The sequence below is a fragment of the Saccopteryx bilineata genome, chromosome 4 (assembly GCF_036850765.1).
Source record: "Saccopteryx bilineata isolate mSacBil1 chromosome 4, mSacBil1_pri_phased_curated, whole genome shotgun sequence".
Lineage (NCBI taxonomy): Eukaryota > Metazoa > Chordata > Mammalia > Chiroptera > Emballonuridae > Saccopteryx > Saccopteryx bilineata.
Window position 1 is genome coordinate 108144269 of NC_089493.1, and position 14212 is coordinate 108158480.

Sequence of the window (14212 nt, forward strand, 5' to 3'; positions counted from 1 at the left end):
AGTATAGACTCACCAGCCTGGGTGCAAGGTCAATGGCCCGATCTTAGCAGTTGCTGGCTGAGCAGGGGGTCACTGGCTCAGCTGGAGGTCCCTGGGAAGGCACATATGAGAAGCAATCAGTGAACAACTAAAATGACCCAACTACAAGTTCATGTTTCTTATCTCTCCCTTTCTCCCTGTCCTATCTAAAAAATAAAACTTTCTCTGACTGTAAACTGGCATGTGAGGCAAGGCCTTTATTTTATAATCCCTCATTCATTCAAATGGGATATTTCTGAACCTGGACTGCAAGTTCCATTGGAGGTTTTAATTGTAAAAAGATCAGTATTACTGATAGTAGTTTTGAGTTACACATTTAATCTGTACTCTGTAAGAACGAGTATTTTTTTTTTAAGTTCTTATTGATTTTAGAAGCGAGAGAGAGAAGGGTGCAGGGAGGAATGGGTAGCATCAACTCATTGCTTCCTGTATGTGCCTTGCAGGCAAGCCCAGGGTTTTGAACTGGCAACCTCAGTGTTCCAGGGGGACTCTTGATCCTCTGCGTCACCACAGGTCAGACAAGATCCAATATTTTTAAGAGCAGAAATTGTAGTTACCTTTGGGAAACGGTAGGGCTAAAAAAGTAGAATATATATATTTTCTATGTGACCTCAAGATTATTATTTAAAGCTCACTTTAAGGAATTGGTCTATAGTAGAGACATCACCATAAACAATGTTATGGAAAAAAGCGAACTATATATAGTCTATATATAGTCTAACTATATAATTATATAGTCAGAGTAATCTAAGTTTTTAAAATTTCCAGCGTGATTCCCTGGTGACCTAATTGTTACAGATGATCCAAAACTCTTGGGAGTGTGTAAGGCCGATATATTTCGTGTCCTCATTTGCACTGGATGAGACTGGTCCTGTTGGTGTTTCCTCACACAGGTGAGTGCGGTTATTGATCTAAACACCACTCCCTGGAGTCATTACCCCCACCCTCCATTTCCGTAGCCACCAGGCGCATGTGAACATGTGACCACTAGAAACAGGAAACTTCACCAACCACATCCTCTTCAGAGCTGAGTCATGAGTTGTCAAGTATCCTAAAAGGGAAGCAGCGGTCTTCCAGTTTAAGGCTACTAGTTTTGGGATTACCCATCTAAATCCATTAGGCTCTAACAAAGAGGTGGCCATCATTTTGAAAGTGGGGTCTGTGTAGAAGGGCTAGGACTCTGAAATTCTATACCCTTAGAGCCTGGACTGACTTTGCCTTCTGGAGCTGTGGACTAGAGACTAGTAAATAACTCAATCATTCTATAAGAAACTACCCTGTAGTGACAGAAAACAAAAATTCTTTCTAGAAAAATGTTTTTAGAATTATAATGCAAAATCTAGGTGAATTAATCTATTATAAAATTATTGGGGTTTTTTTGTTTTTTGTATTTTTCTGAAGTTGGAAACGGGGAGGCAGTCAGACAGACTCCCGCATGCGCCCGACCAGGATCCACCCAGCATGCCCACCAGGGGGCGATGCTCTGTTGCAACCAGAGCCACTCTAGCGCCTGAGGCAGAGGCCATGGAGCCATCCTCAGCGTCTGGGCCAACTTTGCTTCAATGGAGCCTTGGCTGCAGGAAGGGAAGAGAGAGACAGAGAAGAAGGAGAGGGGGAGGGGGGAGAAGCAAATGGGCGCTTCTCCTGTGTGCCCTGGTTGGGAATCGAACCCGGGACTCCTGCACGCCAGGCTGACGCTCTACCACTGAGCCAACCGGCCAGGGCCTAAAATAGTTTTAAGTATGTTAAATTGTTTATGCTTGAAAACTGGAAGAAATTAAGCATATGAACATTAAATCTGTCCTTTTTAAATTTTTTTTAAGATTTTATTTATTGATTTTAGAGAGAGGAGAGAGAGAAAGGTATGGAGGAGTAGAAAGGATTAACCTACAGTAGTCGCTTCTCGCATGTGCCTTGACCTGGCAAGCCCAGGGTTTCGAACCGGCGATCTCAGCGTTCCAGGTCAATACTTTATACACTGTGTCACCACAGGTCAGGCCGTTTTGGGGTACTTTAAAAACAAGCTGGGATAAAAAAGATTTTGCAAAAGTCATACAAATGCTAAGAAAAATATCTTAAAACTTTAAATATCTTTACCCAAAGAGCATTCTGACAAACTTCTAGTAAGAAATGTAAATACATTTGAATAGTGACATTCATGAATGTGAAGCTATTTGATGGACACCTGGCTTTCCTTCTCTTGGTTCCCATTTTCATGAAGAAGCACTTTTATACCATTTGGGTTATAAGTGAACCACAAACCCAAGTACTTGGCTCCTTCACTGGCTCCCAAATCCAGGATTCAGATTTCTGCCACAACCAAATGACTATTAAGGATCTTCATGCCTGACCAGGTGGTGGCGCAGTGGATAAAGCGTTGGACTGGGATTCTGAGGACCCAGGTTCGAGACCCTGAGGTCGCCAGCTTGAGCACAGGCTCATCTGGTTTGAGCAGAAAGCTCACCAGCTTGGACCCAAGGTTGCTGGCTTGAGCAAGGGGTGATTCGGTCTACTGAAGGCCCGCGGTCAAGGCACATATGAGAAAGCAATCAATGAACAACTAAGGTGTTGCAATGCGCAACGAAAAAGTAATGATTGATACTTCTCATCTCTCCGTTCCTGTCTGTCTGTCCCTGTCTATCCCTCTCTCTGTCTCTGTAAAAAAAAAAAAAAAAAAAAAAAAAAGGATCTTCAGGATCTCCCTTAGAGTCAGAAATGCTAAAGTTAAATATATTCTGACCAGATACTGCATTTCCAAAATAAAGAAGCAAGCATTATAATGCTGAAGGAATAGGAGGCACTTCCACTAAAATTAGGAACCATCCCAGGATGATTTAACCTCCATTTATTCTACATCCCAGAAAATCCAGCCAGTAAATGAATTAAGATATTACCGTAAACAATGTTAAGGGAAAAAGAGCAATGTATATAGTCAGAATAATCTTTATGTACAGAATTAAGTTTTGTGGTTTTTTAAAAAGATTTTATTCATTTTAGAGAGGGGTGAGAAAGAGAGAAGGGGAGAGGAGTAGGAAGCATCAACTTCCATATGTGCCTTGACCAGGCAAGCCCAAGGTTTTGAATCAGAGACCTCAGTGTTCCCGGTCGATGCTTTATCCACTGTGCCACCACAGGTCAGGCCCAGAGTTAAGTTTTTAAAATTTCTAGTGATTCCCCAGTGACCTAATTGTTATAGATGATCCAAAACTCTTGAAATGTTTAAGGTCGGTAACATTTCATGTCCTCATTTGTACTGGATGGGACTGGTGCCATTGGTGTTTCCACACACAGGTGAAACTTGAAAAAGGATTAATCTTTTTTCTTTTCTTTTTTCTTTTTCTTTTCTTTTTCTGCAGATGTAGTCCCCTATTCAATCTGGGCTGCCACGAAGACAGACAGAAAGTGCAGGGATTCTTTCTTTCGCATCCTTGTGCGAAAAAGGATTAATCTTGATTTAATTTTAAAATGCAAATAACTGGCTAACATATTTCCATTAAACTGAACTTTTAAATTAGAAGCATAATACATAATGAACTTGGTATATTGCAGGTACTCAAATATTTGTCATATGAAGGAATGATGAGATATGTTAGACGTTACATACTCATTCGGCTGGTGGAATGATAAACACTGACTTTCTGGAAGACAACTTGGGATTGTGAATCAACAAGAAGGAATATTAGAATTTTTTCTAGGGATGTACTTAGAGGCAGAAGTTAGTAATATTTTTTTCTAAGCAAAGAGAGGTACAGACAGGGACAGGCAGGAAGGGAGAGAGATAAGGAGCATCTTCTCATAGTTGCGGCACCTTAGTTGTTCATTGATTGCTTTCTTATCTCCTCTCTGCCTTGACTGGTGGGCTCTAGCCAAGCCAGTGACCCCTTGCTCAGCCAGTGACCTTAGGCTTCAAGCCTGTGACCATTGGGCTCAAGCCAGTGACCATGGGGGTCATGTCTCTGATCCCAACCTCAAGCTAGTACCCCTGTGCTCTAGACATTAAGCTCGTGCTCAAGCGGGCAACCTCAGGGTTTCAAACCTGAGTCCTCAGAGTCCCAAGCTGACACTCTATCCACTGCGCCACCTCCTGGTCAGGCTAAGTTAGTAATTTTTAGAGATAGCAATAATTTACATTGCATCCAATATTGTGGAATATTCTACAGTCATTAAAAAACCTATTTTGGGGAATAGTTAATGAAAACATTTACAGTGTAATGTTATGGGAAAAATAGGATACAAAAAATACAGTGCAATTCCTGCAGCAGACACTTGAGATACACATTTCATTCCTTCTGCCAGACAGTTCCAACTCCTGCCAGCAGCATCCCAGCTATAGTGCTCTATGCATTTATCTGCCTCCCTAAATCAGGAAAGCACCCAGTCTGTATGAGCCTAACAGCCAGCATGGGGTAAATGCCAACGGAAGCTGGTGGATAAATGTCCCGAGCCTCTTATGGGGTATTTCTGCTATGGGCTGTAGAAAACTCTGAAACTATGCAAACTTTAGTGCATGTCCTGATTTCCTGGGAGAGATTCATACACAGCTTTCATCAGATAGTCAACAGTCTGTCACCCAAGAAAGGAGAACCATCGGTAGAAAGGAAACAGTAGGAGGAAACAATAAAATGTGAACAGTGGCTATTTCTGGTGGAGATTATTTTAGTTATTAAGGTGGAATTATGAGCATATTTTATTTTTTTCTTTATGTTCTTATTTTAATAAGGAATATGCATAAATTAAAGATGGATGTGTTAACTGTGTTAGGTAATTGTAGCTCAAAATATTTTGCTGCCATTAAAATATTTTAAAAGAAAAATGACATTTAAAAATGTTTATGACATAATTCAGAAAAAAATAAGACTGCTTACAAAGTCTGTGACTTCAACAATATAAAAAATGCATGGAGAAAAAACTCCTGGACTAATAAGTGTTTATAGGAAGGTTGCAGGAGACAGGTTGATATTCAAAAGTCAATTGCTTTTTTATATACTAGCAATAAACAATTGGAATTTTTTTTAATTTATTCACTTTAGAGAAGGGGGGAGAGAGGGAGGGGAGGAGCAGGAAGCATCAACTCCCATATGTGCCTTGACTGGGCAAACCCAGGGTTTCGAACCGGCGGCCTCAGCGTTCCAGGTTGATGCTTTATCCACTGCACCACCACAGGTCAGGCAACAATTGGAATTTAAAATAAAAAAAACAACACCACTTCTATTAGCACCAAAATTGTATATGAGATCTATATGAGGAAAATTATAAAACTCTGATGTAAGAAACTAAAGATCTAAATAAATAGATGGTTCGTGTTTATGGACAGAAACAGTCAATATTGTCAAAATATCAATTCTTTGCAACTTAATCTATAGGTTCTGTGCAATCCCAGTCAAAATCCCAGCAAGTTATTTTGTGGCTATTGACAAACTCTTTCTAACATTTATATGAAAAGGCAAAAGACCCAGAGTAGCCAACACAGTACTGAAGAACAAAGCTAGAGCATTGATACTACCTAACTTCATAGAAAACTACAGTAGTTAAGACAGTATGGTATTAGTGAAAGAATAAAAATAATAATAGAACACAATAGAGATCCTAGAAATTGACTGACACATATAAAATCAACTGATCTTTGAAATAAAAGGAGCAACAGCAATTCAATGGGAAAAAATAGTCTTTTTTTTTTTTTTTTTTTCCTGACAGAGACAAAGTCAGAGAGAGGGACAGACAGACAGGAAGGGAGAGAAATGAGAAGCATCGATTCTTCACTGCAGTACTTTAGTTGTTTATTGATTGCTTTCTCACATGTGCCTTGGCCGGGTGGCTACAGCAGACTGAGCCTTGATCAAACCAGATGAGCCCGCCCTCAAGCTGGCGACCTCGGGTTCTCGAACCTGGGTCCTCCACATCCCAGTCCGACGCTCCATCTGCTGCACCACCGCCTGGTCAGGCTAGTCTTTTTTTTTTTTTTTTTTTTAAGTACAATTTACATTTTATTTTTTTCCAAAGAACTTTTATTTAGTCCTTAAGGACTTAGTTCCTTAATGGGCTTTGGTGGAGGTTGTAGAGCAGCACCCACAGGTCTAAACTAGGATGGGAGTGTTTGGTCCTACCAGGCTCAGGAGAACTATTCCTGACTACGTTGCTGTGAATGGCACAGTTCACACACTAATGTTGTGTCACATACAGCTTGGGACACACATAGGCATCAAAGACATTCACTTAGGGAATGGCCCTAATGGCTGTGGTCTCTACTATGTGCCGTTTTTGGCACAACCATTGTTTCTTCTTTTCTTGGTCATCTTGGAAGTAAGGACTTGAAGGAGCAAGAACAGTCTTTATGAAATGGTTCTATAACAACCGTATGAAAAAAATCACCTATCACATAAAAGTAACTCAAAACAGATCATAATATAAAAAACCAAACTATAAAATTTCTAGGCAATAAGAGAAAATTTAGGAGGCCTTGGGTTTAGCAATAAGCTTTTAGATACAGCACCAAAAGCACAACCCACGAAAGAAAAAACTGATAAACTAGAATTTATTAAAATTGAAAACTTCTGCCCCTGGCCCACTAGCTCAGTTTGTTAGAGTGTCCCTCCCTATACATCAAGGTTGTGGGTTCGATCCCCGGTCAGGGAACAGACAAGAATCAACCAATAAATGCATAAATTAGTGAACAAAAAATTGATGTTTCTTTCTGTCTCTCTCTTTCTTTCTCACTCCCCCTCCCTAAAATAAGTTAAAACTTTTTTTAATTGAAAACTTTTGCTCTTAAAAACATAAGAAAATAAAAAGACAATCCACACAGTGGGAGAAAATATTTGCAAACATATATGATAAGCCCTGGCCGGTTGGCTCAGTGGTAGAGCGTCGGCCTGGCGTGCAGGAGTCTTAGGTTCGATTCCCGGCCAGGGCACACAGGATAAGTGCCCATCTGCTTCTCCACCCCTCCCCCTCTCCTTCCTCTCTGTCTCTCTCTTCTCCTCCCGCAGCCAAGGCTCCGTTGGAGCAACGAGGGCCCGGGCGCTGGAGATAGCTCCATGGCCTCTGCCTCAGGCCTAGAGTGGCTCTGGTCGCAACAGAGTGACGCCCCAGATGGGCAGAGCATCGCCCCCTCGTGGGCATGCCGGGTGGATCCCGGTCGGGTGCATGCGGGAGTCTGTCTAGACTGTCTCTCCCCGTTTCCAGCTTCAGAAAAATGCAAAAAAAGAAATATATATATATATATATATATATATATATATATATATATATATGATAAAGGACTGGTATCCAAAATATATTTATATTAAAAAATTCTTAAAACTCAAACTTAAAATTTTAAATTCTTAAAATTCTTAAAATTTGAAAAAAACACCAAATTTAAAATTGACAAAGACCTTAATAGACTTGCCAAAGAAGATTTACAGACAGCAAATAAGCAAATGAAAAGATATCCAACATAATATATCTTTAGCAAATTAAAACAATTAGATACCATTACATATCTATTAGAATGGTCAAAAAAATCGACAGTACCAGATGCTGATGAGGATGCAAAATGCTACAACCACTTCAAAAGACAGTTTGATGGTTTCTTATAAAGGCAAACACAGCCTTACTGTAAGGCCCAGCTTATGCCCACACAAGACCCTGCACACAACGTTCATAGCAGCTTTATTTATAATTGCCTGGAAGCAATCAAGATGTACTTCAGTAAGTGAATAAAAACAAACTGAAATATACTGACAATGTACTCTTACTCAAGTGCTACAAAAGAATGAGCTGTCGGGTCACACAAAAACATGGAAGAACCATAAACTTGTATTGTAAGTGAAAGAAGCCAGTCTGGAAAGGCTACATACAGTTTGATTCCAATTATAAGACCCTCTGGAAAAGGTAAGACTATAGAGACAGTAAGACTGATTGGTGGTTGCCAGAAGTTTGGAACCACGGTGAATGGGGTAATGGCTAGTGAAGCACAGGGTAGGGAAACTCTTGTTTGATACTGTGACAGTGGATACAGGACACTATGCATTTGTCAAAGTCCATAGAAATGTGCAATACAAATGGTGAACCCCTAATATAAACTACTGATTTCAGTTCCTAATAAAGTATCAATATTAGTTCACTAATAGTCTATTTCTTAATTTCAAAAAAAAAATTTTTGAGAGAGAGAAAGAGAAAGAAAAAGATTGAGAGAGAAGCAGCAACTTTTTACTCCACTTAGTTGTGCACTGATTACTTCTCATAAGTGCCTTGACCAGGGATCAGACCAGAGATCCCACGCTCAACTGGTGACCTCGGGCTCAAGCCAGTAACCTTGGGCTTTGAACTGGGGACCTCAATGTTCTAGGTCAATGCTCAATGCACTGTGCCACCAACAGTCAGGCTAAATTTTTATTTAATTAAATTAATTAACTTTTTATTTATTGAGAGATGAAGGGAATGGGGGAAGGAAGAGAGAGAGAGAAGCATCAACTCATTGTTCCACCTAGTTGTGTACCCACTGATTGCTTCTCCTACGTGCCCTGACCAGGCCTCAAACTGGCAACCCCAGGATTGAACTGGTAACCTCAGTGCTCCAGGACAATGCTCTAGAGATCCACAGTGCCACTAGCCAGGACATAAAAGTCTATATTTTTAAATGCATGAGGAAATTCTGAAAAGATAATCCAAAATGTTTACACTGTTTATGAACAATTTTTCCCATTTCTTATATTTTAATGTATTTTCCAATTTTTAAAAATACATCAGATATTGGCCCTGGCCGGTTGGCTCAGTGGTAGAGCATCGCCTGGCATGCAGGAGTTCTGGGTTCAATTCCCGGCCAGGGCACACAGGAGAAGCGCCCATCTGCTTCTCCACCCCTCCCCATCTCCTTCCTCTCTGTCTCTCTCTTCCCCTCCCCCAGCCAAGGCTCCATTGGAGCAAAGTTGGCCCGGGCACTGAGGATGGCTCCATGGCCTCTGCCTCAGGTGCTAGAATGGCCCTGGTTGCAACAGAGCAACGCCCCAGATGAGCAGAGCATCGCCCCCTGGTGGATGTGCCAGTGGATCCCAGTCGGGCGCATGCGGGAGTCTGTCTGACTGTCTCCCCATTTCCAACTTCAGAAAAATACAAAAAATAAATAAATAAATAAATAAATAAATAAATAAATAAATAAATATATCAGATATTAACCTATGGAATCAGACCAAAATTAAGTCCTGAATTCTAAAAACCTATACTGAAAAGCATAGACTCTTAAAAATCTGATTAAAGTTTCAACCCTTTTATGAACAAATAGGTCCAAATTTTCCCAATAAAATGCCAAAGTGAAGATTTGGATATTCCTGCTCAGTTTTGAGGTGTTCCCACACCCCTCTGTAGCGTTACCTGGACAGGAGCCTTACTCAACTGGTCATCTACTGGCCAAGGTCCCTTGTTCAGACCCTGTGTGGGGCGTTTATTTTCCTTAGTTTTGGGTCACAAACAAGCCCTAGCTTAGGGGGTTCAAACTGCACATGCATGAAGTGCCTTCACATTCCTGGGTCAAAGCCATCATCCAGCCACACACAGACCAAGTGTCTTCAAAAGGGGAAAGCAGGCTACAAAGTTCCCTGCCTAGCATCCCACCCTGCTCACCTGCGATCCACCTGACTGCAGGTTTGAGTGGCCTCACATCTAGCCCTGGGACCCCACCTCTCCTTTGCTTTAACAGAAAGCACGCCCTCAGGGGCTGGTGCTTGCTTCTGACTCAACAAGGTCCCTGGGTTACAAAAAGCTCAATTTGCCTCCTGACCCCTTGACGCAACAAGGAAATCACTGAGCTCAGTGTGGTTTGAAGTTCTCTGCAATACCGCTCTCTATGCCCACATCCCACAAAGGTAAGCAGTGAAACCTTTTAAACTGAAATTTACTAGATTAGCAGTTCTTAGCCAATATTTCACATCAGAACCACCAGGGAAATTTTTTGAAGTATACCTACCTGGCCCTCAGCCTTGATTTATTGAGCCAGAGGCTCCCAGGATGCTGCTCTGGGCGGTGCTTTGAGGGCCGTCCTCAGTCAGGTCTGGTGTTTGCTGCTGGTTAGGGAACACTGTGAGAGGTAACTGCAGGTGGCATGGTCATGGTCAAGTGTATCAGGGGCTCATCCCACCCCTCTTCCTCTTTTGGTCAGTGGGAGCGTACCATTGTGCTGAGGAGTCAAGCAGGGCTGTTTTTTTCAGGAAGTGACCCCTGTGCATTAGGTTCATATCATCTGTGCTTTTTTGACCTCATCCTTAACTCTTAAAACCAGTCAAGGGGACAAAAAATGCAAATGTCCAACAATAACACCTCTCAGCAGCCCAGTTTGTAGCAACCTCATCCTGGGGTTCCCCTCGTGAGGGCTCAGAGCAGATTCCCCAGGACTTTCTGCAGACCCCCCTCTCAAGGAGAGGTTCCTCCCAGACCCAGAGGGACGTGAAAGGGACCCAGGGAACTATACAGGAGGAGACAGGAATGTGCTGTTGTCCCAGATAGCGAGTGGTGTTGCAGAAATTTTGCTGAAGCGATTGATGTCTCTTTTGAGCAGTTACTACAAGAAGATTATTTGCATCCTTTGCACAGAAATCAACATCTGGCCTTACTGCAAAATGTGAAGTTAACCGCGAAGTTAACTCAGTCACGTAGGTTTTACCAGGAATCGCAGTGATTGAGCCTCCTCTGGGCGCCAGAATGACGGTGAGGAGAAGCAAAGGGACAGGAAAGACCTGGTTTTCCTGGGCAGAATAGGGATGAACTAGGGGGAGCCCCTGCTAACAGCCTCAGAGTGCCCGGCCCAGCTGGGGTTTTCCAGGGAGAGCGACTGAGAGCAGCAACTTGGTTATCAACTGAGTCCAGCTGTCTTGTGGATTAACTACCAGCAGGGCCCTGTTTGCCTGCTTCAGGGCCACACTGCTTGGAGAACCTCCAGGGGCCGGGCGAGTACATATTTCGGGGACCTTATATATGGTCTCACTGGGAAGTAAGGCAAAAAAACCCAGGAAAGCTACTTTGGCCCTGGCCAGATAGCTTGGTTGGTTGGAGCATTGACTCGCAGAGGTCGCCGGTTCAATTCGCAGTATCCCTCCTGCTCTCTCCCTTTCTCTCTCTAAAGATCAATAAAAATAAACATTTTAAAAAAGAAAAGAAAAGCCTGACCTGTGGTGGCGCAGTGGATAAAGCGTCAACCTGGAAATGCTGAGGTTACCGGTTCGAAACCCTGGGCTTGCCTGGTCAAGGCACATATGGGAGTTGATGCTTCCAGCTCCTCCCCCACTTCTCTCTCTCTCTCTGTCTCTTCTCTCTCTGTCTCTCCCTCCCTCTCCCCTCTCCTCTCTAAAATGAATAAATAAATAAATAAAATTTAAAAAAAAAAAAAAAAAAAAAAAGAAAAGCTTCTGTGAAGATGGCCATGCTCATATTTCTTAAATGATGGCAAGTATAGTCTGAAACAAAATCACCTTGCCCAAAAAAGTAGCTTATTGATCCGGATAGATCCTAACAGAGCGGCTGCAGAGATCCACCGTTGCGGGGTGACCTGGAGCAGGCCCCAAGCTTCTCTGTGCTGAGAAAACATGCTGCAGGAGGGATCCCGGGAACGTTGTGCAGGGGCCATGCTGTGGCACCACCTCCTGTCACTGTAAGAAAAGTTCTCTTAGTTCTTTTCATTGATCGGCAAATATTTTGGAGCCCCTCCCACAAGATGGACCCTGTTTTGGGTGTGGGGACATGGTGATGAACAAGGCAACATGGTCTAGTTCTCTCCAGGGACTAAGAATTTTGGCCCTTACCTCTCTTACAATCTCTCCTCCCAGTTTGTTGTCACCGAGATATCTGTGGCATCTTAACATCCTGTCTGCGTCCAGCAGGGTGGGGGCCTGCCCATTCGTAGAAGCAGACTGGGCATGGAGGCATCTTGTGCAAAAGCAGCCTCCAGGCCGCCTTCCTGATTGGAAGAGGCACCCCGGGGCCAGCGCCTCCATGATTGGTGAGAAGGTGCCTCTGAGGACCCCACCTGTAATATGCATGGCACACTCCTTTCCTGTCACAAACTATGTGGAGATCCCATCTGTTCTTTTCCCCTCAGTGTTCTTAAAAACCAAAGTCATTGTAAAACAGGGTGCTATGCAGTTTCTTCTAAAGCAGGGAGGGCTGCAGGTGCTCACAGCTGATTTCTCATTTCTGAAAAACCCCAGTCCTAGGCCTCCCTTTTACAAGGTGAGGGGAATAAATGGTCACATGGACCCCTTTATCCATGTGACCAGTACCTGGACATGAGATAACACAGCAAAACTGGGCGTGGGGCAGATCCTGCTAGAAAGGTCATGGCCAGTAGTTCCTAATGACTGCACCCCCAGCACCAAAGTCCCAGCCCTGTATTTGCTCCAATTCTAACTGGGCCTCTAGGTGACCCAGGTGACAGAGGCACTGCTAGGGAGGTGGGGAAAAGGGGGCTTGGGCACTTGTATCCCTAGGCTTCTATCTATTGATACTAGAATTCTCCCGCAGAGAGACTCACTGGATTCTCGATCCACAGCCTAGGGATAAATGATATGAGTGACCTCAAAGGGATTCTATGAGAATTAAACAATATAATGTATTTAACTGCTAAAAAGAACAGTGTCTACTCTCTGTCAGCAGTATGATGCAGCTCTCCAGAATGGCTCTTAAATGCTTTCAAGTTTCTAAAGTATCTTGACCGTGAAAAATATGATTTCCTGAAAACAATTTCATCCAAATAGTGGAGTCAAGGCAGAAGCCAGCCTGCAGTTAAAAAGCCCTTGCCCCCAACAGGGCTGAGCTGGTGTAGCCCCATGTAGCCAGCACCAGACTTGCAGTTCAGCCAGGGAACCAACTTCCCGCTCCTTTCTGGGTGAACAGGCTCTTTCCTGGGTCCTCTGTCACTCACTTGCTCATGACAAGCACGGCCTCAGCTTTTCCCCATGAGGGTCCCTAGCCCTTAGGGCATTTCCTGGAGAAGCACAAGAGATGGCATCAGCAAGCAAGCTGCTTGCACCCCTCCCATAAACCAAAACTGTTTCCTGGAGCTCCAAGGGGACCCTAGGCTCAGGTGGCTCCCACTCCTCTCCCCTCCCAGGGCCTGCAGAGTCCTCAAAAGCCCTGGTGGTCCTGGCTCAGCCGGACGCTGGCATAGAACGATGAGGCCCCTGGCTCGCCTTCCCAGGGGCTCCTCACTGTGGTGTGCTGGGGATGGGGTGGAGCAGATGGAGGAAGGCCAGAAGGCTGTGCCAGGGCTCTGTGAGTCAAGGCCAGCAGGGAGGGAGGTGGAGGAGCCCTAGGGGGGAGGAGAGAGAAGAGGAGAGGTGGGAAACTGTGCCGCCAAGCTCCTCCGTGTAGCTCTGGACCAGACCAGGCATCCCTGAGGAGAGACAGCCCCTACCAAACGTCCAGAGCTCCTCCACCTTCTCTTCATATCTTTGTGGAAGGAGTGGCCTCTTGAAGTCTATTTGTATGGGAGGAATTTCACAATATCCCGATGTCTTTTGTCACCTATAGAAAACTACAGGTCATCTAACAAACCAGCTTGCTTATCAGGTGACTGGGGCCAGGAAGACTGCCGGCCTTGAGATGGGGAAATCCTATCTTGCATGACTTCCTTCCTCCTGCCTGGCCCCACAGGGCGGGGAGGCCTTCCTGGGCCTGGCACCCAGGCTGCTAGGCTCCCAGCCAAGTGTCCAGAGGACACTCCTCCTGACTGACACCTGGCTCCTTCTAATCTTCTTGTGGCACGGGGGTGGGGGACACGTGGCCTCTGTTCTGGAGACCGACCGAATGGAAAATGCCTACATTTCCAGGACTTCCAGAAACCTGCTCTAGCCTGGCTTTCCGGGAGACTCTGAGGATGAACATCAATCAGGAGCATTTCGATCTTGTTTTGCATGTCAGCCTGCTGGGGGTCCTTACTAACCAGGAACATGTCAGCACACAGCAGGGCCCCCAGGGACTCTCCCTCCAGGCCCCAGGCCCAACAAAGTAGCATATTCAACAGTATTAGTTGACCTTTACAATATCTGCATCTGAGCTTTAATTGTGACTTAAATTTAAAATTCTGGTGTGCTTGTGGAATGCTTCTTGGTTTCTTTAAACCAACACAGCCCCCCCCCCCTTTCCAGGTTCTCAGCCTACATTTTGGAGGGTTGTTGGACCTTCTTGAAATGCAGAAAGCAGGTCT

General features: G+C 44.1%; 1 pseudogene; it reads right to left on the bottom strand.

Moving 5' to 3' along the window:
- Nucleotides 1–3393: 3393 nt before the first annotated feature.
- On the bottom strand, nucleotides 3394–3510 carry LOC136337098 (small nucleolar RNA SNORA31; annotated as a pseudogene).
- Between the last annotated feature and the right edge of the window lie 10702 nt (nucleotides 3511–14212).